Source organism: Balaenoptera borealis (assembly GCF_965194805.1).
Source record: "Balaenoptera borealis genome assembly, contig: HAP1_SCAFFOLD_336, whole genome shotgun sequence".
NCBI lineage: Eukaryota > Metazoa > Chordata > Mammalia > Artiodactyla > Balaenopteridae > Balaenoptera > Balaenoptera borealis.
Window position 1 is genome coordinate 156,008 of NW_028123856.1, and position 27,347 is coordinate 183,354.

Consider the following 27,347-nt stretch of genomic DNA (forward strand, 5'->3'; position numbering starts at 1 on the left):
CAAGGCCATGGAACATTGTGATGACAAGTATCATGGAGCTTTGTGATGACACGAGCATTCATCATTATGATGACAAGAGTTCTGGAGCATTGTGATGACAAGGGCATGGAGCATTGTGATTACAGGGTCATGGAGCATTGTGATGACAACTGTCATGGAACATTGTGATGACAGGGTTCATGGAGCATTGTGATTAAAGGGGCCATGGAGCATTTTGATGACAAGGGCAGGCGAACATTTTGATTACATTGGTAATGGAGCATTGTGATGACATGGGCAGGGAACATTGTGAAGACAGGTGTAATGGAACATTGTGATTACAGGGGACATGGAGCATTTTGATGACATGGGCAGGCAACATTGTGATGACAGGTGTCATGGAGCATTGTGATGACAATTGTCATGGAACGTTGTGCTGACAGGGATCATGGAGCATTGTGATGAGACGGTCATTGGAGCATTGTGATGACAGGCGTACTGGAGCCTTCTGAGGAAAGGTGTCATGAGTCATTGTGATTACAGCAATCATGGAACATTGTGATGACAGTGGTCATGGAGCATTGTAATGACACGGGCCATGGAGCATTGTGATGACAGGGGTCATGGGGCATTGTGATGACAGTGGTCATGGAGCATTGTGATGAAAGGGGTCATGGAGCACTGTGATCACAGGGGCCATGTATAATTGTGATGACAAAGACCATGGAGCATTGTGATGACAGTTGTCATGGAGCATTGTGTTGAAAGGGGCATGGAGCATTGTGACGACAATGGTCATGGAGCATTGTGATGACTGGTATCATGGAGCATTGTTCTGAAAAAGGTCATGGGGCAGTGTAATGACAAGTATCATGGAGGATGGGATGAAAGGAGTCATGGAGCATTGTGATTAAATGGATCATGAGGCATTTTGATGACAAGAGTCATGGAACATTGTGATGACAGGGCTAATGGAGCATTGTGATGACAAGGGCTATGGAGCATTGTGATGACTGGGGTCATGCAGCATTGTGATGAAAGGGGTCATGGATCACATCGATGACATGGGTAATGGAGCATTGTGATGATATGAGCATGGAGCATTGTGATGACAGGGGCCAGGGAGCATTGAGAATGACAAGGGCAGGGAACATTGTGATGACAGCAGTCATGGATCATTGTGATGATACCTGTCATGGAACATTGTGCTGACAGGGGCTATAGAGCATTGTGATGACAGGTGTCATGTGGCATTGTGATGACAGTGGTCATAGAGCATTGTGATGACAGGGGTCAAGGAGCATTGTGATGAAAGTGGTCATGGAGCACTGTGATGACACGGGAATGGAGCATTATGATGACAAGAGTTCTGGAGCATTGTGATGACAAGGGTATGGAGCATTGTGATTACAGGGGACCAGGAGCATTGTGATTACATGGGCAGTGAATATTGTGATGACAGGGGTCATGGAGCACTGTGATGACTAGTGTCATGGAACATGTGATGACAGGGTTCATGGAGCATTGTGATGAGAGGGGCCTTGGAGCATTATGATGATAGGCGTCATGGGGCATTGTGATGACAGCGGTCTTGGAGCATTGTGATGAAAGGGATCATGGAGCAATGTGCTTACAGGAGCCATGGAGCATTGTTAATGCATAGGCCATGGAGCAATGAAATGACAGGGGTCAAGGAGCATTGTGATGTAAGATGTCATGGAGCATTGTGATGACAAGTGTCCATGAACATTGTGATGACATGGTTCATGGAGCATTGTGATGACAAGTGCCATGGCGAATTGTGATGACAGGTGTCATGGGGCATTGTGTTGAAAGGGGCATGGAGCATTGTGACGACAATGGTCATGGAGCATTGTGATGACTGGTATCATGGAGCATTGTTCTGAAAAAGGTCATGGGGCAGTGTAATGACAAGTATCATGGAGGATGTGATTAAAGGAGTTATGGAGCATTGTGATTAAATGGATCATGAGGCATTTTGATGACAGGAGTCATGGAACATTGTGATGACAGGGCTAATGGAGCATTGTGATGACAAGGGCTATGGAGCATTGTGATGACAGGTGTCATGCAGCATTGTGATGAAAGGGGTCATGGATCACTACGATGACATGGATAATGGAGCATTGTGATGATATGGGCATGGAGCATTGTGATAACAGGGGCCAGGGAGCATTGAGATGACAAGAGCAGGGAACATTCTGATGACAGCAGTCATGTATCATTGTGATGATACCTGTCATGGAACATTGTGCTGACAGGGGCTATAGAGCATTGTGATGACAGGTGTCATGTGGCATTGTGATGACAGTGGTCATAGAGCATTGTGACGAAAAGGATCATGGAGCAATGTGATTACAGGTGTCATGTGGCATTGTGATGAAAGTGGTCATGGAGCACTGTGATGACACGTGCATGGAGCATTAAGATGACAAGAGTTCTGGAGCATTGTGATGACAAGGGTATGGAGCATTGTGATTACAGGGGAACAGGAGCATTGTGATTACATGGGCAGTGAATATTGTGATGACAGGGGTCATGGAGCACTGTGATGACTAGTGTCATGGAACATTGTGATGACAGGGATCATGGAGTATTGTGATGAGAGGGGCCTTGGAGCATTATGATGATAGGCGTCATGGGGCATTGTGATGACAGCGGACTTGGAGCATTGTGATGAAATGGATCATGGAGCAATGTGATTACAGGAGCCATGGAGCATTGTGAATGCATAGGCCATGGAGCAATGAAATGACAGGGGTCAAGGAGCATTGTGATGTAAGTTGTCATGGAGCATTGTGATGATTAGTGTCCATGAACATTGTGATGACATGGTTCATGGAGCATTGTGATGACAAGTGCCATGGTGAATTGTGATGACAGGTGTCATGGGGCATTGTGTTGACAGTGGTCATGTAGAATTGTAATGAAAGGTATCATGGAGGACTCTGACGACAGGGGCCGTGGAGCACTGTGATGACAGTGGTCATCTAGAATTGTGATGAAATATACCAGGGAGCATTGTGATGACAGGTGTCATGGATCACCGCAATTATGGGGGCCATGGAGCATTGTGAATACAAAGATCATGGAGCATTGAGATGACAGGGGTCATGGATCATTGTGATGACAAGGGTCCTGGAACCTTGTGATGACACGGTTCATGGAGCATTGTGATGACAAGGTTCTTCAAGCATTGTGATGACACGGGTATGGAGCATTATGATGACAAGAGTTCTGGAGCATTGTGATGAAAAGGGTATGGAGCACTGTGATTACAGGGGACCAGGAGCATTGTGATTACATGGGCAGTGAATATTGTGATGACAGGGGTTCATGGAGCACTATGATGACAAGTGTCATGGAACATTGTGATGACAGGGTTCATGGAGCATTGTGATGAGAGGGGCCTTGGAGCATTATGATGATAGGCGTCATGGGGTATTGTGATGAGAGTGGTCATAGAACATTGTGATGAAAGGGATCATGGAGCAATGTGATTACAGGGGCCATGGAGCATTTTGAATGCATAGGCCATGGAGCAGTGTGATGACAGGCGTCATGGAGCATTGTGATGAATGTGGTCATAGTTCATTGTGATGATAAGTGTCCAGGAACATTGTGATGACATGCATCATGGAGCATTGTGATGACAAGGGCCATGGCGAATTGTGATGACAGGTGTCATGGGGCATTGTGATGACAGTGGTCATCTAGAATTGTGATGAAAGGTAACATGGAGCACTGTGATAACAGGGGCCATGGAGCATTGTGATGACAAAGGCCATGGAGCATTTTGATGACAAGTGTCATGGAGCATTGTGATGAGACAGACATGGAGCATTATGATGCCAAGACTTCTGGAGCATTGTGGTGACAAGGGCATGGAGCATTGTGATGACAAGGGCCATGGCCAATTCTGATGACAGGTGTCCTCGGGCATTGTGATGACAGAGGTTATCTAGCATTGTGATGAAAGGTACAGTGGATCAATGTGATAACAGGGGCCATGGAGCACTGTGATGATAAAGACCATGGAGCATTTTAATGAAAAGTGTCATGGAGAATTGTGATGAGACGGGCATGGAGCATTATGATGACAAGAGTTCTGGAGCATTGCGTTGACAAGGGAATGGAGCATTGTGATTACAGGGACCATGGAGGATAGTGATGACATCTGTCATGGAATATTGGGCTGACAGGGGCCATGGAGCATTGTGATGACAGGTATAATGTGGCATTGTAATGACAGTGGTCATAGAGCATTGTGATGAAATGGATCATGGAGCAATGTGATTACAGGGACCATGTAGCATTGCGAATGCATAGGCTATGGAGCATTGTGATGACAGGAGTCAAGGAGCATTGTGATGTAAGTGGTCATGGATCATTGTGATGACAAGTGTCCTGGACCATTGTGATGACACGGGTCATGGAGCATTGTGATGGCAAGGGCCATGGCGAATTGTGATGACATGTGTCTTGGGGCATTGTGATGACAGTGGTCATCTAGAACTGTGATAAAAGGTATCATAGAGCACTGTGATGACAGGGGCCATGGAGTATTGTAATGACAAGGCCATGGAACATTGTGATGACAAGTATCATGGAGCTTTGTGATGACACGAGCATTCATCATTATGATGACAAGAGTTCTGGAGCATTGTGATGACAAGGGCATGGAGCATTGTGATTACAGGGTCATGGAGCATTGTGATGACAACTGTCATGGAACATTGTGATGACAGGGTTCATGGAGCATTGTGATTAAAGGGGCCATGGAGCATTTTGATGACAAGGGCAGGCGAACATTTTGATTACATTGGTAATGGAGCATTGTGATGACATGGGCAGGGAACATTGTGAAGACAGGTGTAATGGAACATTGTGATTACAGGGGACATGGAGCATTTTGATGACATGGGCAGGCAACATTGTGATGACAGGTGTCATGGAGCATTGTGATGACAATTGTCATGGAACGTTGTGCTGACAGGGATCATGGAGCATTGTGATGAGACGGTCATTGGAGCATTGTGATGACAGGCGTACTGGAGCCTTCTGAGGAAAGGTGTCATGAGTCATTGTGATTACAGCGATCATGGAACATTGTGATGACAGTGGTCATGGAGCATTGTAATGACAGGGGCCATGGAGCATTGTGATGACAGGGGTCATGGGGCATTGTGATGACAGTGGTCATGGAGCATTGTGATGAAAGGGGCCATGGAGCACTGTGATCACAGGGGCCATGTATAATTGTGATGACAAAGACCATGGAGCATTGTGATGACAGTTGTCATGGAGCATTGTGTTGAAAGGGGCATGGAGCATTGTGACGACAATGGTCATGGAGCTTTGTGATGACTGGTATCATGGAGCATTGTTCTGAAAAAGGTCATGGGGCAGTGTAATGACAAGTATCATGGAGGATGTGATGAAAGGAGTCATGGAGCATTGTGATTAAATGGATCATGAGGCATTTTGATGACAAGAGTCATGGAACATTGTGATGACAGGGCTAATGGAGCATTGTGATGACAAGGGCTATGGAGCATTGTGATGACTGGGGTCATGGAGCATTGTGATGAAAGGGGTCATGGGTCACATCGATGACATGGGTAATGGAGCATTGTGATGATATGAGCATGGAGCATTGTGATGACAGGGGCCAGGGAGTATTGAGAATGACAAGGGCAGGGAACATTGTGATGACAACAGTCATTGTGATGATACCTGTCATGGAACATTGTGCTGACAGGGGTTATAGAGCATTGTGATGACAGGTTTCATGTGGCATTGTGATGACAGTGGTCATAGAGCATTGTGATGACAGGGGTCAAGGAGCATTGTGATGAAAGTGGTCATGGAGCACTGTGATGACACGGGAATGGAGCATTATGATGACAAGAGTTCTGGAGCATTGTGATGACAAGGGTATGGAGCACTATGATTACAGGGGACCAGGAGCATTGTGATTACATGGGCAGTGAATATTGTGATGACAGGGGTTCATGGAGCACTGTGATGACTAGTGTCATGGAACATTGTGATGACAGGGATCATGGAGCATTGTGATGAGAGGGGCCTTGGAGCATTATGATGATAGGCGTCATGGGGCATTGTGATGACAGCGGTCTTGGAGCATTGTGATGAAAGGGATCATGGAGCAATGTGCTTACAGGAGCCATGGAGCATTGTTAATGCATAGGCCATGGAGCAATGAAATGACAGGGGTCAAGGAGCATTGTGATGTAAGATGTCATGGAGCATTGTGATGACAAGTGTCCATGAACATTGTGATGACATGGTTCATGGAGCATTGTGATGACAAGTGCCATGGCGAATTGTGATGAGAGGTGTCATGGGGCATTGTGTTGAAAGGGGCATGGAGCATTGTGACGACAATGGTCATGGAGCATTGTGATGACTGGTATCATGGAGCATTGTTCTGAAAAAGGTCATGGGGCAGTGTAATGACAAGTATCATGGAGGATGTGATGAAAGGAGTTATGGAGCATTGTGATTAAATGGATCATGAGGCATTTTGATGACAAGAGTCGTGGAACATTGTGATGACAGGGCTAATGGAGCATTGTGATGACAAGGTCTATGGAGCATTGTGATGACAGGTGTCATGCAGCATTGTGATGAAAGGGGTCATGGATCACTACGATGACATGGATAATGGAGCATTGTGATGATATGGGCATGGAGCATTGTGATAACAGGGGCCAGGGAGCATTGAGATGACAAGAGCAGGGAACATTCTGATGACAGCAGTCATGTATCATTGTGATGATACCTGTCATGGAACATTGTGCTGACAGGGGCTATAGAGCATTGTGATGACAGGTGTCATGTGGCATTGTGATGACAGTGGTCATAGAGCATTGTGACGAAAAGGATCATGGAGCAATGTGATTACAGGTGTCATGTGGCATTGTGATGAAAGTGGTCATGGAGCACTGTGATGACACGGGCATGGAGCATTATGATGACAAGAGTTCTGGAGCATTGTGATGACAAGGGTATGGAGCATTGTGATTAAAGGGGAACAGGAGCATTGTGATTACATGGGCAGTGAATATTGTGATGACAGGGGTCATGGAGCACTGTGATGACTAGTGTCATGGAACATTGTGATGACAGGGATCATGGAGCATTGTGATGAGAGGTGCCTTGGAGCATTATGATGATAGGCGTCATGGGGCATTGTCATGACAGCGGTCTTGGAGCATTGTGATGAAAGGGATCATGGAGCAATGTGATTACAGGAGCCATGGAGCATTGTGAATGCATAGGCCATGGAGCAATGAAATGACAGGGGTCAAGGAGCATTGTGATGTAAGTTGTCATGGAGCATTGTGATGATAAGTGTCCATGAACATTGTGATGACATGGTTCATGGAGCATTGTGATGACAAGTGCCATGACGAATTGTGATGACAGGTGTCATGGGGCATTGTGATGACAGTGGTCATGTAGAATTGTAATGAAAGGTATCATGGAGGACTCTGACGACAGGGGCCGTGGAGCACTGTGATGACAGTGGTCATCTAGAATTGTGATGAAATATACCAGGGAGCATTGTGATGACAGGGGTCATGGATCACCGCAATTATAGGGGCCATGGAGCATTGTGAATACAAAGATCATGGAGCATTGAGATGACAGGGGTCATGGATCATTGTGATGACAAGGGTCCTCGAACCTTGTGATGACACGGTTCATGGAGCATTGTGATGACAAGGTTGTTCAAGCATTGTGATGACACGGGCATGGAGCATTATGATGACAAGAGTTCTGGAGCATTGTGATGAAAAGGGTATGGAGCACTGTGATTACAGGGGACCAGGAGCATTGTGATTACATGGGCAGTGAATATTGTGATGACAGGGGTTCATGGAGCACTATGATGACAAGTGTCATGGAACATTGTGATGACAGGCTTCATGGAGCATTGTGATGAGAGGGGCCTTGGAGCATTATGATGATAGGCGTCATGGGGTATTGTGAAGAGAGTGGTCATAGAACATTGTGATGAAAGGGATCATGGAGCAATGTGATTACAGGGGCCATGGAGAATTTTGAATGCATAGGCCATGGAGCAGTGTGATGACAGGGGTCATGGAGCATTGTGATGACAAGTGTCCTGGACCATTGTGATGACACGGGTCATGGAGCATTGTGATGGCAAGGGCCATGGCGAATTGTGATGACATGTGTCTTGGGGCATTGTGATGACAGTGGTCATCTAGAATTGTGATAAAAGGTATCATGGAGCACGGTGATGACAGGGGCCATGGAGTATTGTAATGACAAGGCCATGGAACATTGTGATGACAAGTATCATGGAGCTTTGTGATGACAGGAGCATTCATCATTATGATGACAAGAGTTCTGGAGCATTGTGATGACAAGGGCATGGAGCATTGTGATTACAGGGTCATGGAGCATTGTGATGACAACTGTCATGGAACATTGTGATGACAGGGTTCATGGAGCATTGTGATTAAAGGGGCCATGGAGCATTTTGATGACAAGGGCAGGCGAACATTTTGATTACATTGGTAATGGAGCATTGTGATGACATGGGCAGGGAACATTGTGAAGACAGGTGTAATGGAACATTGTGATTACAGGGGACATGGAGCATTTTGATGACATGGGCAGGCAACATTGTGATGACAGGTGTCATGGAGCATTGTGATGACAATTGTCATGGAACGTTGTGCTGACAGGGATCATGGAGCATTGTGATGAGACGGTCATTGGAGCATTGTGATGACAGGCGTACTGGAGCCTTCTGAGGAAAGGTGTCATGAGTCATTGTGATTACAGCGATCATGGAACATTGTGATGACAGGGCTAATGGAGCATTGTGATGACAAGTGCAATGGCGAATTGTGATGACAGGTGTCATGGGGCATTGTGATGAGAGTGGTCATGTAGAATTGTAATAAAAGGTATCATGGAGGACTCTGATGACAGGGTCCGTGTAGCACTGTGATGACAGTGGTCATCTAGAATTGTGATGAAATATACCAGGGAGCATTGTGATGACAGGGGTCATGGATCACCGCAATTATAGGGGCCATGGAGCATTGTGAATACAAAGTTCATGGAGCATTGAGATGACAGTGGTCATGGATCATTGTGATGACAAGGGTCCTGGAACCTTGTGATGACATGGTTCATGGAGCATTGTGATGACAAGGTTCTTCAAGCATTGTGATGACACGGGCATGGAGCATTATGATGACAAGAGTTCTGGAGCATTGTGATGAAAAGGGTATGGAGCACTGTGATTACAGGGGACCAGGAGCGTTGTGATTACATGGGCAGTGAATATTGTGATGACAGGGTTCATGGAGCATTGTGATGAGTGGGGCCTTGGAGTATTATGATGATAGGCGTCATGGGGTATTGTGATGAGAGTGGTCATAGAACATTGTGATGAAAGGGATCATGGAGCAATGTGATTACAGGGGCCATGGAGCATTTTGAATGCATAGGCCATGGAGCAGTGTGATGACAGGGGTCATGGAGCATTGTGATGAATGTGGTCATAGTTCATTGTGATGATATGTGTCCAGGAACATTGTGATGACATGGATCATGGAGCATTGTGATGACAAGGGCCATGGCGAATTGTGATGACAGGTGTCATGGGGCATTGTGATGACAGTGGTCATCTAGAATTGTGATGAAAGGTAACATGGAGCACTGTGATAACAGGGGCCATGGAGCATTGTGATGACAAAGGCCATGGAGCATTTTGATGACAAGTGTCATGGAGCATTGTGATGAGACGGACATGGAGCATTATGATGCCAAGAGTTCTGGAGCATTGTGGTGACAAGGGCATGGAGCATTGTGATGACAAGGGCCATGGCCAATTCTGATGACAGGTGTCCTCGGGCATTGTGATGACAGAGGTTATCTAGCATTGTGATGAAAGGTACCATGGATCAATGTGATAACAGGGGCCATGGAGCATTGTGATGATAAAGACCATGGAGCATTTTAATGAAAAGTGTCATGGAGAATTGTGATGAGACGGGCATGGAGCATTATGATGACAAGAGTTCTGGAGCATTGCGTTGACAAGGGAATGGAGCATTGTGATTACAGGGACCATGGAGGATAGTGATGACATCTGTCATGGAATATTGGGCTGACAGGGGCCATGGAGCATTGTGATGACAGGTATAATGTGGCATTGTAATGACAGTGGTCATAGAGCATTGTGATGAAATGGATCATGGAGCAATGTGATTACAGGGACCATGTAGCATTGCGAATGCATAGGCTATGGAGCATTGTGATGACAGGAGTCAAGGAGCATTGTGATGTAAGTGGTCATGGATCATTGTGATGACAAGTGTCCTGGACCATTGTGATGACACGGGTCATGGAGCATTGTGATGGCAAGGGCCATGGCGAATTGTGATGACATGTGTCTTGGGGCATTGTGATGACAGTGGTCATCTAGAACTGTGATAAAAGGTATCATGGAGCACTGTGATGACAGGGGCCATGGAGTATTGTAATGACAAGGCCATGGAACATTGTGATGACAAGTATCATGGAGCTTTGTGATGACACGAGCATTCATCATTATGATGACAAGAGTTCTGGAGCATTGTGATGACAAGGGCATGGAGCATTGTGATTACAGGGTCATGGAGCATTGTGATGACAACTGTCATGGAACATTGTGATGACAGGGTTCATGGAGCATTGTGATTAAAGGGGCCATGGAGCATTTTGATGACAAGGGCTGGCGAACATTTTGATTACATTGGTAATGGAGCATTGTGATGACATGGGCAGGGAACATTGTGAAGACAGGTGTAATGGAACATTGTGATTACAGGGGGCATGGAGCATTTTGATGACATGGGCAGGCAACATTGTGATGACAGGTGTCATGGAGCATTGTGATGAAAATTGTCATGGAACATTGTGCTGACAGGGATCATGGAGCATTGTGATGAGACGGTCATTGGAGCATTGTGATGACAGGCGTACTGGAGCCTTCTGAGGAAAGGTGTCATGGGTCATTGTGATTACAGCGATCATGGAACATTGTGATGACAGTGGTCATGGAGCATTGTAATGACAGGGGCCATGGAGCATTGTGATGACAGGGGTCATGGGGCATTGTGATCACAGGGGCCATGTATAATTGTGATGACAAAGGCCATGGAGCATTGTGATGACTGGTATCATGGAGCATTGTTCTGAAAAAGGTCATGGGGCAGTGTAATGACAAGTATCATGGAGGATGTGATGAAAGGAGTCATGGAGCATTGTGATTAAATGGATCATGAGGCATTTTGATGACAAGAGTCATGGAACATTGTGATGACAGGGCTAATGGAGCATTGTGATGACAAGGGCTATGGAGCATTGTGATGACTGGGGTCATGCAGCATTGTGATGAAAGGGGTCATGGATCACTACGATGACATGGGTAATGGAGCATTGTGATGATATGAGCATGGAGCATTGTGAGGACAGGGGCCAGGGAGCATTGAGATGATAAGGGCAGGGAACATTGTGATGACAGCATTCATGGATCATTGTGATGAAACCTGTCATGGAACATTGTGCTGACATGGGCTACAGAGCATTGTGATGACAGGTGTCATGTGGCATTGTGATGACAGTGGTCATAGAGCATTGTTATGACAGGGGTCAAGGAGCATTGTGATGAAAGTGGTCATGGAGCAATGTGATGACACGGGCCTGGAGAATTATGATGACAAGAGTTCTGGAGCATTGTGATGACAAGGGTATGGAGCATTGTGATTACAGGGGACCAGGAGCATTGTGATTACATGGGCAGTGAATATTGTGATGACAGGGGTCATGGAGCACTGTGATGACTAGTGTCATGGAACATTGGGAGGACAGGGATCATGGAGCATTGTGATGACAAGGGCCATGGCGAATTGTGATGACAGGTGTCATGGGGCATTGTGATGACAGTGGTCATCGAGAATTGTGAGGAAAGGTAACATGGAGCACTGTGATAACAGGGGCCATGGAGCATTGTGATGACAAAGGCCATGGAGCATTTTGATGACAAGTGTCATGGAGCATTGTGATGAGACGGGCATGGAGCATTATGATGCCAAGCGTTCTGGAGCATTGTGGTGACAAGGGCATGGAGCATAGTGATGACAAGAGTTCTGGAGCATTGTGATGAAAAGGGTATGGAGCACTGTGATTACAGGGGACCAGGAGCATTGTGATTACATGGGCAGTGAATATTGTGATGACAGGCGTTCATGGAGCACTGTGATGACAAGTGTCATTGAACATTGTGATGACAGGGTTCATGGAGCATTGTGATGAGAGGGCCTTGGAGCATTATGATGATAGGCGTCATGGGATATTGTGATGAGAGTGGTCATAGAACATTGTGATGAAAGGGATCATGGAGCAATGTGCTAACAGGAGCCATGGAGCATTGTGAATGCATAGGCCATGGAGCAATGAAATGACAGGGGTCAAGGAGCATTGTGATGTAAGTTGTCATGGAGCATTGTGATGACAAGTGTCCATGAACATTGTGATGACATGGTTCATGGAGCATTGTGATGACAAGTGCCATGGCGAATTGTGATGACAGGTGTCATGGGGCATTGTGATGACAGTGGTCATGTAGAATTGTAATGAAAGGTATCATGGAGGACTCTGACGACAGGGGCCGTGAGGCACTGTGATGACAGTGGTCATCTAGAATTGTGATGAAATATACCAGGGAGCATTGTGCTGACAGGGGTCATGGATCACCGCAATTATAGGGGCCATGGAGCATTGTGAATACAAAGATCATGGAGCATTGAGATGACAGGGGTCATGGATCATTGTGATGACAAGGGTCCTGGAACCTTGTGATGACACGGTTCATGGAGCATTGTGATGACAAGGTTCTTCAAGCATTGTGATGACACGGGCATGGAGCATTATGATGACAAGAGTTCTGGAGCATTGTGATGACAAGGGTATGGAGCACTATGATTACAGGGGACCAGGAGCATTGTGATTACATGGGCAGTGAATATTGTGATGACAGGGGTCATGGAGCACTGTGATGACTAGTGTCATGGAACATTGTGATGACAGGGATCATGGAGCATTGTGATGAGAGGGGCCTTAGAGCATTATGATGACAGGCGTCATGGGGCATTGTGATGACAGCGGTCTTGGAGCATTGTGATGAAAGGGATCATGGAGCAATGTGATTACAGGAGCCATGGAGCATTGTGAATGCATAGGCCATGGAGCAATGAAATGACAGGGGTCAAGGAGCATTGTGATGTAAGTTGTCATGGAGCATTGTGATGACAAGTGTCCATGAACATTGTGATGACATGGTTCATGGAGCATTGTGATGACAAGTGCCATGGCGAATTGTGATGACAGGTGTCATGGGGCATTGTGATGACAGTGGTCATGTAGAATTGTAATGAAAGGTATCATGGAGGACTCTGACGACAGGGGCCGTGGAGCACTGTGATGACAGTGGTCATCTAGAATTGTGATGAAATATACCAGGGAGCATTGTGATGACAGGGGTCATGGATCACCGCAATTATAGGGGCCAGGGAGCATTGTGAATACAAAGATCATGGAGCATTGAGATGACAGGGGTCATGGATCATTGTGATGACAAGGGTCCTGGAACCTTGTGATGACACGGTTCATGGAGCATTGTGATGACAAGGTTCTTCAAGCATTGTGATGAGACGGGCATGGAGCATTATGATGACAAGAGTTCTGGAGCATTGTGATGAAAAGGGTATGGAGCACTGTGATTACAGGGGACCAGGAGCATTGTGATTACATGGGCAGTGAATATTGTGATGACAGGGGTTCATGGAGCACTGTGATGACAAGTGTCATGGAACATTGTGATGACAGGGTTCATGGAGCATTGTGATGAGAGGGGCCTTGGAGCATTATGATGATACGCGTCATGGGGCCTTGTGATGACAGCGGTCTTGGAGCATTGTGATGAAAGGGATCATGGAGCAATGTGATTACAGGGGCCATGGAGCATTTTGAATGCATAGGCCATGGAGCAGTGTGATGACAGGGGTCATGGAGCATTGTGATGAATGTGGTCATAGTTCATTGTGATGATAAGTGTCCAGGAACATTGTGATGACATGGATCATGGAGCATTGTGACGATAAGGGCCATGGCGAATTGTGATGACAGGTGTCATGGGGCCTTGTGATGACAGTGGTCATCTAGAATTGTGATGAAAGGTAACATGGAGCACTATGATAACAGGGGCCATGGAGCATTGTGATGACAAAGGCCATGGAGCATTTTGATGACAAGTGTCATGGAGCATTGTGATGAGACGGGCATGGAGCATTATGATGCCCAGAGTTCTGGAGCATTGTGGTGACAAGGGCATGAAGCATTGTGATGACAACGGCCATGGCCAATTCTGATGACAGGTGTCCTCGGGCATTGTGATGACACAGGTTATCTAGCATTGTGATGAAAGGTACCATGGATCACTGTGATAACAGGGGCCATGGAGCATTGTGATGATAAAGGCCATGGAGCATTTTAATGAAAAGTGTCATGGAGAATTGTGATGAGACGGGCATGGAGCATTATGATGACAAGAGTTCTGGAGCATTGCGTTGACAAGGGAATGGAGCATTGTGATTACAGGGACCATGGAGGAGAGTGATGACATCTGTCATGGAATATTGGGCTGACAGGGGCCATGGAGCATTGTGATGACAGGTATAATGTGGCATTGTAATGACAGTGGTCATAGAGCATTGTGATGAAATGGATCATGGAGCAATGTGATTACAGGGACCATGTAGCATTGCGAATGCATAGGCTATGGAGCATTGTGATGACAGGAGTCAAGGAGCATTGTGATGTAAGTGGTCATGGATCATTGTGATGACAAGTGTCCTGGACCATTGTGATGACACGGGTCATGGAGCATTGTGATGGCAAGGGCCATGGCGAATTGTGATGACATGTGTCTTGGGGCATTGTGATGACAGTGGTCATCTAGAACTGTGATAAAAGGTATCATAGAGCACTGTGATGACAGGGGCCATGGAGTATTGTAATGACAAGGCCATGGAACATTGTGATGACAAGTATCATGGAGCTTTGTGATGACACGAGCATTCATCATTATGATGACAAGAGTTCTGGAGCATTGTGATGACAAGGGCATGGAGCATTGTGATTACAGGGTCATGGAGCATTGTGATGACAACTGTCATGGAACATTGTGATGACAGGGTTCATGGAGCATTGTGATTAAAGGGGCCATGGAGCATTTTGATGACAAGGGCAGGCGAACATTTTGATTACATTGGTAATGGAGCATTGTGATGACATTGGCAGGGAACATTGTGAAGACAGGTGTAATGGAACATTGTGATTACAGGGGACATGGAGCATTTTGATGACATGGGCAGGCAACATTGTGATGACAGGTGTCATGGAGCATTGTGATGACAATTGTCATGGAACGTTGTGCTGACAGGGATCATGGAGCATTGTGATGAGACGGTCATTGGAGCATTGTGATGACAGGCGTACTGGAGCCTTCTGAGGAAAGGTGTCATGAGTCATTGTGATTACAGCGATCATGGAACATTGTGATGACAGTGGTCATGGAGCATTGTAATGACAGGGGCCATGGAGCATTGTGATGACAGGGGTCATGGGGCATTGTGATGACAGTGGTCATGGAGCATTGTGATGAAAGGGGCCATGGAGCACTGTGATCACAGGGGCCATGTATAATTGTGATGACAAAGACCATGGAGCATTGTGATGACAGTTGTCATGGAGCATTGTGTTGAAAGGGGCATGGAGCATTGTGACGACAATGGTCATGGAGCATTGTGATGACTGGTATCATGGAGCATTGTTCTGAAAAAGGTCATGGGGCAGTGTAATGACAAGTATCATGGAGGATGTGATGAAAGGAGTCATGGAGCATTGTGATTAAAAGGATCATGAGGCATTTTGATGACAAGAGACATGGAACATTGTGATGACAGGGCTAATGGAGCATTGTGATGACAAGTGCCATGGCGAATTGTGATGACAGGTGTCATGGGGCATTGTGATGAGAGTGGTCATGTAGAATTGTAATAAAAGGTATCATGGAGGACTCTGATGACAGGGTCCGTGGAGCACTGTGATGACAGTGGTCATCTAGAATTGTGATGAAATATACCAGGGAGCATTGTGATGACAGGGGTCATGGATCACCGCAATTATAGGGGCCATGGAGCATTGTGAATACAAAGTTCATGGAGCATTGAGATGACAGTGGTCATGGATCATTGTGATGACAAGGGTCCTGGAACCTTGTGATGACATGGTTCATGGAGCATTGTGATGACAAGGTTCTTCAAGCATTGTGATGACACGGGCATGGAGCATTATGATGACAAGAGTTCTGGAGCATTGTGATGAAAAGGGTATGGAGCACTGTGATTACAGGGGACCAGGAGCGTTGTGATTACATGGGCAGTGAATATTGTGATGACAGGGTTCATGGAGCATTGTGATGAGTGGGGCCTTGGAGTATTATGATGATAGGCGTCATGGGGTATTGTGATGAGAGTGGTCATAGAACATTGTGATGAAAGGGATCATGGAGCAATGTGATTACAGGGGCCATGGAGCATTTTGAATGCATAGGCCATGGAGCAGTGTGATGACAGGGGTCATGGAGCATTGTGATGAATGTGGTCATAGTTCATTGTGATGATATGTGTCCAGGAACATTGTGATGACATGGATCATGGAGCATTGTGATGACAAGGGCCATGGCGAATTGTGATGACAGGTGTCATGGGGCATTGTGATGACAGTGGTCATCTAGAATTGTGATGAAAGGTAACATGGAGCACTGTGATAACAGGGGCCATGGAGCATTGTGATGACAAAGGCCATGGAGCATTTTGATGACAAGTGTCATGGAGCATTGTGATGAGACGGACATGGAGCATTATGATGCCAAGAGTTCTGGAGCATTGTGGTGACAAGGGCATGGAGCATTGTGATGACAAGGGCCATGGCCAATTCTGATGACAGGTGTCCTCGGGCATTGTGATGACAGAGGTTATCTAGCATTGTGATGAAAGGTACCATGGATCAATGTGATAACAGGGGCCATGGAGCATTGTGATGATAAAGACCATGGAGCATTTTAATGAAAAGTGTCATGGAGAATTGTGATGAGACGGACATGGAGCATTATGATGACAAGAGTTCTGGAGCATTGCGTTGACAAGGGAATGGAGCATTGTGATTACAGGGACCATGGAGGATAGTGATGACATCTGTCATGGAATATTGGGCTGACAGGGGCCATGGAGCATTGTGATGACAGGTATAATGTGGCATTGTAATGACAGTGGTCATAGAGCATTGTGATGAAATGGATCATGGAGCAATGTGATTACAGGGACCATGTAGCATTGCGAATGCATAGGCTATGGAGCATTGTGATGACAGGAGTCAAGGAGCATTGTGATGTAAGTGGTCATGGATCATTGTGATGACAAGTGTCCTGGACCATTGTGATGACACGGGTCATGGAGCATTGTGATGGCAAGGGCCATGGCGAATTGTGATGACATGTGTCTTGGGGCATTGTGATGACAGTGGTCATGGAGCATTGTGATGAAAGGGGTCATGGAGCACTGTGATCACAGGGGCAATGTATAATTGTGATGACAAAGACCATGGAGCATTGTGATGACAGTTGTCATGGAGCATTGTGTTGAAAGGGGCATGGAGCATTGTGACGACAATGGTCATGGAACATTGTGATGACTGGTATCATGGAGCATTGTTCTGAAAAAGGTCATGGGGCAGTGTAATGACAAGTATCATGGAGGATGTGATGAAAGGAGTCATGGAGCATTGTGATTAAATGGATCAGGAGGCATTTTGATGACAAGAGTCATGGAACATTGTGATGACAGGGCTAATGGAGCATTGTGATGACAAGGGCTATGGAGCATTGTGATGACTGGGGTCATGGAGCATTGTGATGAAAGGGGTCATGGATCACATCGATGACATGGGTAATGGAGCATTGTGATGATATGAGCATGGAGCATTGTGATGACAGGGGCCAGGGAGCATTGAGAATGACAAGGGCAGGGAACATTGTGATGACAGCAGTCATGGATCTTTGTGATGATACCTGTCATGGAACATTGTGCTGACAGGGGCTATAGAGCATTGTGATGACAGGTGTCATGTGGCATTGTGATGACAGTGGTCATAGAGCATTGTGATGACAGGGGTCAAGGAGCATTGTGATGAAAGTGGTCATGGAGCACTGTGATGACACGGGAATGGAGCATTATGATGACAAGTGTTCTGGAGCATTGTGATGACAAAGGTATGGAACATTGTGATTACAGGGGACCAGGAGCATTGTGATTACATGGGCAGTGAATATTGTGATGACAGGGGTCATGGAGCACTGTGATGACTAGTGTCATGGAACATTGTGATGACAGGGATCATGGAGCATTGTGATGAGAGGGGCCTTGGAGCAGTATGATGAGAGGCGTCATGGGGCATTGTGATGACAGCGGTCTTGGAGCATTGTGATGAAAGGGATCATGGAGCAATGTGCTTACAGGAGCCATGGAGCATTGTTAATGCATAGGCCATGGAGCAATGAAATGACAGGGGTCAAGGAGCATTGTGATGTAAGATGTCATGGAGCATTGTGATGACAAGTGTCCATGAACATTGTGATGACATGGTTCATGGAGCGTTGTGATGACAAGTGCCATGGCGAATTGTGATGACAGGTGTCATGGGGCATTGTGTTGAAAGGGGCATGGAGCATTGTGACGACAATGGTCATGGAGCATTGTGATGACTGGTATCATGGAGCATTATCCTGAAAAATGTCATGGGGCAGTGTAATGACAAGTATCATGGAGGATGTGATGAAAGGAGTCATGGAGCATTGTGATTAAATGGATCATGAGGCATTTTGATGACAAGAGTCATGGAACATTGTGATGACAGGGCTAATGGAGCATTGTGATGACAAGGGCTATGGAGCATTGTTATGACAGGTGTCATGCAGCATTGTGATGAAAGGGGTCATGGATCACTACGATGACATGGGTAATGGAGCATTGTGATGATATGGGCATGGAGCATTGTGATAACAGGGGCCAGGGAGCATTGAGATGACAAGAGCAGGGAACATTCTGATGACAGCAGTCATGTATCATTGTGATGATACCTGTCATGGAACATTGTGCTGACAGGGGCTATAGAGCATTGTGATGACAGGTGTCATGTGGCATTGTGATGACAGTGGTCATAGAGCATTGTGATGAAAAGGATCATGGAGCAATGTGATTAGAGGTGTCATGTGGCATTGTGATGTCAGTGGTCATAGAGCATTGTGATGACAGGGGTCAAGGAGCATTGTGATGAAAGTGGTCATGGAGCACTGTGATGACACGGGCATGGAGCATTATGATGACAAGAGTTCTGGAGCATTGTGATGACAAGGGTATGGAGCATTGTGATTACAGGTGAACAGGAGGATTGTGATTACATGGGCAGTGAATATTGTGATGACAGGGGTCATGGAGCACTGTGATGACTAGTGTCATGGAACATTGTTGATGACAGGGATCATGGAGTATTGTGATGAGGGGGGCCTTGGAGCACTGTGATGATAGGCGTCATGGGGCATTGTGATGAGAGCTGTCTTGGAGCATTGTGATGAAAGGGATCATGGAGCAATGTGATTACAGGAGCCATGGAGCATTGTGAATGCATAGGCCATGGAGCAATGAAATGACAGGGGTCAAGGAGCATTGTGATGTAAGTTGTCATGGAGCATTGTGATGACAAGTGTCTATGAACATTGTGATGACATGGTTCATGGAACATTGTGATGACAAGTGCCATGGCGAATTATGATGACGGGTGTCATGGTGCATTCTGATGACAGTGGTCATGTAGAATTGTAATGAAAGGTATCATGGAGGACTCTGACGACAGGGGCCGTGGAGCAATGTGATGACAGTGGTCATCTAGAATTGTGATGAAATATACCAGGGAGCATTGTGATGACAGGGGTCATGGATCACCGCAATTATAGGGGCCAGGGAGCATTGTGAATACAAAGATCATGGAGCATTGAGATGACAGGGGTCATGGATCATTGTGATGACAAGGGTCCTGGAACCTTGTGATGACACGGTTCATGGAGCATTGTGATGACAAGGTTCTTCAAGCATTGTGATGAGACGGGCATGGAGCATTATGATGACAAGAGTTCTGGAGCATTGTGATGAAAAGGGTATGGAGCACTGTGATAACAGGGGACCAGGAGCATTGTGATTACATGGGCAGTGAATATTGTGATGACAGGGGTTCATGGAGCACTGTGATGACAAGTGTCATGGAACATTGTGATGACAGGGTTCATGGAGCATTATGATGAGAGGGGCCTTGGAGCATTATGATGATACGCGTCATGGGGCCTCGTGATGACAGCGGTCTTGGAGCATTGTGGTGAAACGGATCATGGAGCAATGTGATTACAGGGGCCATGGAGCATTTTGAATGCATAGGCCATGGAGCAGTGTGATGACAGGGGTCACGGAGCATTGTGATGAATGTGGTCATAGTTCATTGTGATGATAAGTGTCCAGGAACATTGTGATGACATGGATCATGGAGCATTGTGATGACAAGGGCCATGGCGAATTGTGATGACAGGTGTCATGGGGCCTTGTGATGACAGTGGTCATCTAGAATTGTGATGAAAGGTAACATGGAGCACTATGATAACAGGGGCCATGGAGCATTGTGATGACAAAGGCCATGGAGCATTTTGATGACAAGTGTCATGGAGCATTGTGATGAGACGGGCATGGAGCATTATGATGCCCAGAGTTCTGGAGCATTGTGGTGACAAGGGCATGGAGCATTGTGATGACAACGGCCATGGCCAATTCTGATGACAGGTGTCATCGGGCATTGTGATGACAGAGGTTATCTAGCATTGTGATGAAAGGTACCATGGATCACTGTGATAACAGGGGTCATGGAGCATTGTGATGATAAAGGCCATGGAGCATTTTAATGAAAAGTGTCATGGAGAATTGTGATGAGACGGGCATGGAGCATTATGATGACAAGAGTTCTGGAGCATTGCGTTGACAAGGGAATGGAGCATTGTGATTACAGGGACCATGGAGGAGAGTGATGACATCTGTCATGGAACATTGTGCTGACAGGGGCCATGGAGCATTGTGATGACAGGTATAATGTGGCATTGTAATGACAGTGGTCATAGAGCATTGTGATGAAATGGATCATGGAGCAATGTGATTACAGGGACCATGTAGCATTGCGAATGCATAGGCTATGGAGCATTGTGATGACAGGAGTCAAGGAGCATTGTGATGTAAGTGGTCATGGATCATTGTGATGACAAGTGTCCTGGACCATTGTGATGACACGGGTCATGGAGCATTGTGATGGCAAGGGCCATGGCGAATTGTGATGACATGTGTCTTGGGGCATTGTGATGACAGTGGTCATCTAGAATTGTGATAAAAGGTATCATGGAGCACGGTGATGACAGGGGCCATGGAGTATTGTAATGACAAGGCCATGGAACATTGTGATGACAAGTATCATGGAGCTTTGTGATGACACGAGCATTCATCATTATGATGACAAGAGTTCTGGAGCATTGTGATGACAAGGGCATGGAGCATTGTGATTACAGGGTCATGGAGCATTGTGATGACAACTGTCATGGAACATTGTGATGACAGGGTTCATGGAGCATTGTGATTAAAGGGGCCATGGAGCATTTTGATGACAAGGGCAGGCGAACATTTTGATTACATTGGTAATGGAGCATTGTGATGACATGGGCAGGGAACATTGTGAAGACAGGTGTAATGGAACATTGTGATTACAGGGGACATGGAGCATTTTGATGACATGGGCAGGCAACATTGTGATGACAGGTGTCATGGAGCATTGTGATGACAATTGTCATGGAACGTTGTGCTGACAGGGATCATGGAGCATTGTGATGAGACGGTCATTGGAGCATTGTGATGACAGGCGTACTGGAGCCTTCTGAGGAAAGGTGTCATGAGTCATTGTGATTACAGCGATCATGGAACATTGTGATGACAGTGGTCATGGAGCATTGTAATGACAGGGGCCATGGAGCATTGTGATGACAGGGGTCATGGGGCATTGTGATGACAGTGGTCATGGAGCATTGTGATGAAAGGGGCCATGGAGCACTGTGATCACAGGGGCCATGTATAATTGTGATGACAAAGACCATGGAGCATTGTGATGACAGTTGTCATGGAGCATTGTGTTGAAAGGGGCATGGAGCATTGTGACGACAATGGTCATGGAGCTTTGTGATGACTGGTATCATGGAGCATTGTTCTGAAAAAGGTCATGGGGCAGTGTAATGACAAGTATCATGGAGGATGTGATGAAAGGAGTCATGGAGCATTGTGATTAAATGGATCATGAGGCATTTTGATGACAAGAGTCATGGAACATTGTGATGACAGGGCTAATGGAGCATTGTGATGACAAGGGCTATGGAGCATTGTGATGACTGGGGTCATGGAGCATTGTGATGAAAGGGGTCATGTAGAATTGTAATAAAAGGTATCATGGAGGACTCTGATGACAGGGTCCGTGGAGCACTGTGATGACAGTGGTCATCTAGAATTGTGATGAAATATACCAGGGAGCATTGTGATGACAGGGGTCATGGATCACCGCAATTATAGGGGCCATGGAGCATTGTGAATACAAAGTTCATGGAGCATTGAGATGACAGTGGTCATGGATCATTGTGATGACAAGGGTCCTGGAACCTTGTGATGACATGGTTCATGGAGCATTGTGATGACAAGGTTCTTCAAGCATTGTGATGACACGGGCATGGAGCATTATGATGACAAGAGTTCTGGAGCATTGTGATGAAAAGGGTATGGAGCACTGTGATTACAGGGGACCAGGAGCGTTGTGATTACATGGGCAGTGAATATTGTGATGACAGGGTTCATGGAGCATTGTGATGAGTGGGGCCTTGGAGTATTATGATGATAGGCGTCATGGGGTATTGTGATGAGAGTGGTCATAGAACATTGTGATGAAAGGGATCATGGAGCAATGTGATTACAGGGGCCATGGAGCATTTTGAATGCATAGGCCATGGAGCAGTGTGATGACAGGGGTCATGGAGCATTGTGATGAATGTGGTCATAGTTCATTGTGATGATATGTGTCCAGGAACATTGTGATGACATGGATCATGGAGCATTGTGATGACAAGGGCCATGGCGAATTGTGATGACAGGTGTCATGGGGCATTGTGATGACAGTGGTCATCTAGAATTGTGATGAAAGGTAACATGGAGCACTGTGATAACAGGGGCCATGGAGCATTGTGATGACAAAGGCCATGGAGCATTTTGATGACAAGTGTCATGGAGCATTGTGATGAGACGGACATGGAGCATTATGATGCCAAGAGTTCTGGAGCATTGTGGTGACAAGGGCATGGAGCATTGTGATGACAAGGGCCATGGCCAATTCTGATGACAGGTGTCCTCGGGCATTGTGATGACAGAGGTTATCTAGCATTGTGATGAAAGGTACCATGGATCAATGTGATAACAGGGGCCATGGAGCATTGTGATGATAAAGACCATGGAGCATTTTAATGAAAAGTGTCATGGAGAATTGTGATGAGACGGACATGGAGCATTATGATGACAAGAGTTCTGGAGCATTGCGTTGACAAGGGAATGGAGCATTGTGATTACAGGGACCATGGAGGATAGTGATGACATCTGTCATGGAATATTGGGCTGACAGGGGCCATGGAGCATTGTGATGACAGGTATAATGTGGCATTGTAATGACAGTGGTCATAGAGCATTGTGATGAAATGGATCATGGAGCAATGTGATTACAGGGACCATGTAGCATTGCGAATGCATAGGCTATGGAGCATTGTGATGACAGGAGTCAAGGAGCATTGTGATGTAAGTGGTCATGGATCATTGTGATGACAAGTGTCCTGGACCATTGTGATGACACGGGTCATGGAGCATTGTGATGGCAAGGGCCATGGCGAATTGTGATGACATGTGTCCTGGGGCATTGTGATGACAGTGGTCATGGAGCATTGTGATGAAAGGGGTCATGGAGCACTGTGATCACAGGGGCAATGTATAATTGTGATGACAAAGACCATGGAGCATTGTGATGACAGTTGTCATGGAGCATTGTGTTGAAAGGGGCATGGAGCATTGTGACGACAATGGTCATGGAACATTGTGATGACTGGTATCATGGAGCATTGTTCTGAAAAAGGTCATGGGGCAGTGTAATGACAAGTATCATGGAGGATGTGATGAAAGGAGTCATGGAGCATTGTGATTAAATGGATCATGAGGCATTTTGATGACAAGAGTCATGGAACATTGTGATGACAGGGCTAATGGAGCATTGTGATGACAAGGGCTATGGAGCATTGTGATGACTGGGGTCATGGAGCATTGTGATGAAAGGGGTCATGGATCACATCGATGACATGGGTAATGGAGCATTGTGATGATATGAGCATGGAGCATTGTGATGACAGGGGCCAGGGAGCATTGAGAATGACAAGGGCAGGGAACATTGTGATGACAGCAGTCATGGATCTTTGTGATGATACCTGTCATGGAACATTGTGCTGACAGGGGCTATAGAGCATTGTGATGACAGGTGTCATGTGGCATTGTGATGACAGTGGTCATAGAGCATTGTGATGACAGGGGTCAAGGAGCATTGTGATGAAAGTGGTCATGGAGCACTGTGATGACACGGGAATGGAGCATTATGATGACAAGTGTTCTGGAGCATTGTGATGACAAAGGTATGGAACATTGTGATTACAGGGGACCAGGAGCATTGTGATTACATGGGCAGTGAATATTGTGATGACAGGGGTCATGGAGCACTGTGATGACTAGTGTCATGGAACATTGTGATGACAGGGATCATGGAGCATTGTGATGAGAGGGGCCTTGGAGCAGTATGATGAGAGGCGTCATGGGGCATTGTGATGACAGCGGTCTTGGAGCATTGTGATGAAAGGGATCATGGAGCAATGTGCTTACAGGAGCCATGGAGCATTGTTAATGCATAGGCCATGGAGCAATGAAATGACAGGGGTCAAGGAGCATTGTGATGTAAGATGTCATGGAGCATTGTGATGACAAGTGTCCATGAACATTGTGATGACATGGTTCATGGAGCGTTGTGATGACAAGTGCCATGGCGAATTGTGATGACAGGTGTCATGGGGCATTGTGTTGAAAGGGGCATGGAGCATTGTGACGACAATGGTCATGGAGCATTGTGATGACTGGTATCATGGAGCATTATCCTGAAAAATGTCATGGGGCAGTGTAATGACAAGTATCATGGAGGATGTGATGAAAGGAGTCATGGAGCATTGTGATTAAATGGATCATGAGGCATTTTGATGACAAGAGTCATGGAACATTGTGATGACAGGGCTAATGGAGCATTGTGATGACAAGGGCTATGGAGCATTGTTATGACAGGTGTCATGCAGCATTGTGATGAAAGGGGTCATGGATCACTACGATGACATGGGTAATGGAGCATTGTGATGATATGGGCATGGAGCATTGTGATAACAGGGGCCAGGGAGCATTGAGATGACAAGAGCAGGGAACATTCTGATGACAGCAGTCATGTATCATTGTGATGATACCTGTCATGGAACATTGTGCTGACAGGGGCTATAGAGCATTGTGATGACAGGTGTCATGTGGCATTGTGATGACAGTGGTCATAGAGCATTGTGATGAAAAGGATCATGGAGCAATGTGATTACAGGTGTCATGTGGCATTGTGATGTCAGTGGTCATAGAGCATTGTGATGACAGGGGTCAAGGAGCATTGTGATGAAAGTGGTCATGGAGCACTGTGATGACACGGGCATGGAGCATTATGATGACAAGAGTTCTGGAGCATTGTGATGACAAGGGTATGGAGCATTGTGATTACAGGTGAACAGGAGGATTGTGATTACATGGGCAGTGAATATTGTGATGACAGGGGTCATGGAGCACTGTGATGACTAGTGTCATGGAACATTGTTGATGACAGGGATCATGGAGTATTGTGATGAGGGGGGCCTTGGAGCACTGTGATGATAGGCGTCATGGGGCATTGTGATGAGAGCTGTCTTGGAGCATTGTGATGAAAGGGATCATGGAGCAATGTGATTACAGGAGCCATGGAGCATTGTGAATGCATAGGCCATGGAGCAATGAAATGACAGGGGTCAAGGAGCATTGTGATGTAAGTTGTCATGGAGCATTGTGATGACAAGTGTCTATGAACATTGTGATGACATGGTTCATGGAACATTGTGATGACAAGTGCCATGGCGAATTATGATGACGGGTGTCATGGTGCATTCTGATGACAGTGGTCATGTAGAATTGTAATGAAAGGTATCATGGAGGACTCTGACGACAGGGGCCGTGGAGCAATGTGATGACAGTGGTCATCTAGAATTGTGATGAAATATACCAGGGAGCATTGTGATGACAGGGGTCATGGATCACCGCAATTATAGGGGCCAGGGAGCATTGTGAATACAAAGATCATGGAGCATTGAGATGACAGGGGTCATGGATCATTGTGATGACAAGGGTCCTGGAACCTTGTGATGACACGGTTCATGGAGCATTGTGATGACAAGGTTCTTCAAGCATTGTGATGAGACGGGCATGGAGCATTATGATGACAAGAGTTCTGGAGCATTGTGATGAAAAGGGTATGGAGCACTGTGATAACAGGGGACCAGGAGCATTGTGATTACATGGGCAGTGAATATTGTGATGACAGGGGTTCATGGAGCACTGTGATGACAAGTGTCATGGAACATTGTGATGACAGGGTTCATGGAGCATTATGATGAGAGGGGCCTTGGAGCATTATGATGATACGCGTCATGGGGCCTCGTGATGACAGCGGTCTTGGAGCATTGTGATGAAAGGGATCATGGAGCAATGTGATTACAGGGGCCATGGAGCATTTTGAATGCATAGGCCATGGAGCAGTGTGATGACAGGGGTCACGGAGCATTGTGATGAATGTGGTCATAGTTCATTGTGATGATAAGTGTCCAGGAACATTGTGATGACATGGATCATGGAGCATTGTGATGA